This window comes from Penaeus chinensis, chromosome 5 (assembly GCF_019202785.1).
Source record: "Penaeus chinensis breed Huanghai No. 1 chromosome 5, ASM1920278v2, whole genome shotgun sequence".
Classification (NCBI taxonomy): Eukaryota; Metazoa; Arthropoda; class Malacostraca; order Decapoda; family Penaeidae; genus Penaeus; species Penaeus chinensis.
The window spans coordinates 21,034,825-21,037,324 of record NC_061823.1 but is presented as its reverse complement, the minus strand read 5'-3'; the positions used below and the strand labels follow the sequence as shown (position 1 = coordinate 21,037,324).

Here is a 2,500-nt window from a genome sequence, read left to right as displayed (position 1 = left end):
AGTTGCTATTTAAGAGTAAAGAAGTTATGCTGCACTTTTTGTATGGAGTGAACCTGATTTTATCATATGTGGCAGTTTTCAAAAGGAAAAGAGGGGCACGCCAAGTTTTCAGTAAAAGAGAAGGTAATAAGCATAAAGAGCATTTCAGGTTTTTGGCAATTATTTACTTAGCTTGATCCTGGGGGGTTGAGATTCTTGGAAAGCTTTAGTAAAGCTTTGATTAGGTATTATCTCTATGAAATCCATGAGGAAAATTGACATTAAGGAAAGGAAGCCTTTTTTTTATGATAGAAATGCCTTCAACATGAAGTGTTATGTGAATGTACTCTGTAATTATATATTTTTTTACATTTTCATCTTTTAGTACATTTCTTGTTAACAATTTGCTGTAGTTTCTCAAAATTATTTCAAGAGAATAAACAGCCGCACTTAGCTGTTTAAAGATAGTATGTGTCACCTGCAAAGCCCTTTCTTTGTTGATGTCATGTGTACAGGAAGGATTTTTTTTTCTTTTTTTTAAATTCTATTTATTACAGATTTTAAGATTTAGCCGTTAAATGTTTTTATTATTACTTGTTTCTCTCCTCTTAATAAGAGGGCCTATAAAATATACTAAGTACACTGTACACCATGTCTGAGAGCTAAGGATTGGTATTGTGCTTTTTATGAGACTGGTTTCCTTGTGATAAAAATGTTTTATTGGACAATTTTTCCCTTGATTTATGTATGATGTAAATGATCTGATAATAGGAATTAAGTGTTATCAGACAAAATATTTCAGTGTAGCCAAGATGGAATGAACTTAAATTAAGACTGAATTCTGTGGAGTGAAAGGATTCTGAATTTACTTTTTTTTAGGCTACTTGAATGTGATATGGAAATAGGAAGCTTTATTATTCTCTTGATAATATTAGTAAATTTATTTTTGAAGCTATATTTTTCATTGTTCTGACAGTCATGCACTGCTTATTCAATGGACATTATGTGAACAGTTAATATATGTACTTGCAAAGCTAGATGGAATACTGACTTACATGACAGATGTAAGCATATATATATATTTTATGCAAAGCAATTGGGCTGCCAGGTATGTAATGGTAAGGTACAATTATACAACCTAGAAATACATGTTCTGAGTCATAATGAAAGTTTGTGCTATAGTACTGTACTTTCTATAGTTATTTTAATGTGAACTTTCCCTAAGGTTTAGTGTAGAACAGTATATGCTTCAATTCTTAGGTAGCAGCTTCTAATCTTGTAAACAAGATGGATCTTCAGTGTTGCAGCATTTCTCTCTTTATTATTATTATTTTTTTGAAATATTACTACCTAGTGCATCATGGCCCCCAAATGCAGCAAAACCAATGCAAGTGATAGCAGCTTCAACAAATAAAGGCCAATTTAAAATTGAAATAAAAGGTGAAAAATCCAGTGAGAATCAGCATATGGGACCACAGACATAAGCAGTGTATGACAGAATTTATGATATAAATATAAATTAGGTAAATTGTTTATTATAATTTTTATAGTCATATCATTATAAAATTATTTTTTGCTCATATCAACCATGACATAGTGAAGTTGATATTTATTCAGACAAAATATGTTCCCAAAAATGATGAAAACATCACTATTCTGAATAAAAGTATGGTTAGAAAAATATTGTATAGTGACTTGGAACTACATTAGGCCCAGAGAATGCAGGAGATCTATTGTCATTCAAAGTTCATAAAGTAAAAATAATAGGTACTCTTTGCTGTATATATCAATTAAGATAAAATGTTAAACTGTTCAACATATGTCTAGCTATTTTAGATACTGAAATTGTGACCCCCCCCCCCCCCCCCCCCCCAAGTAAAAGTAATGTGATATCTGTATTTCAGTTGTTTGTGTTAATTTGATTATTTTTTTTGTATATATAAAAAAAAAAAAAAAAAAAAAATTGATTGGTTTACATTCTCTGTTTAAAAAATACAAACTAACATATGGTTGGTTTAAGTTTGCTGTTGAATGTAGGTTGTATATTACCATTTCTGTGTGTGTGTACTAAAACAAGGAGTGTGAGAGGGAGTGAGATAACATAGATTGAAAAATGTAAGTTTCATAGCTGGGAAAAGTAAGTGCTCTTCTACACAGGATGACATCAATGATTCCTTAACTCAGATCCTAGTTACATGGACTGTTCATTGTAGTTTTGTTTAATCAATTTCGTTTACATACAGAGGCTTCACAAGTACTTATCAAGGAGTCAATTATGAGGCCTACCTAACCTCACCTATTTACCCTACTCCTTGAATTTTTGGGAAAGTTTGTCTAATATTATTGTTATTAATCATGTAATTGTTATTACTGATATCATTATTGTTATTATAATGTTATTACAAAAATTAACACAAAATAAATCCAAAAATTAAAGAAATACGGTAAGAGGTGAGGTTTGGTAGGACTAGTAATTTACTAAATGAGACTAAAATCACAGTGAACAGGACAAGTATACATG

General features: G+C 30.6%; 1 protein-coding gene across 1 annotated transcript in view; it reads left to right on the top strand.

Moving 5' to 3' along the window:
• LOC125025526 overlaps positions 1–2,500 on the top strand; it is a 29,350-nt gene that overhangs the window by 26,424 nt on the left and 426 nt on the right. Inside the window, exon 10 of the mRNA XM_047613545.1 lies at positions 1–2,500. This exon is cut by the window's left edge and continues 354 nt beyond it; it is cut by the window's right edge and continues 426 nt beyond it. The gene's annotated coding sequence lies outside the window, so the exon portion shown is untranslated.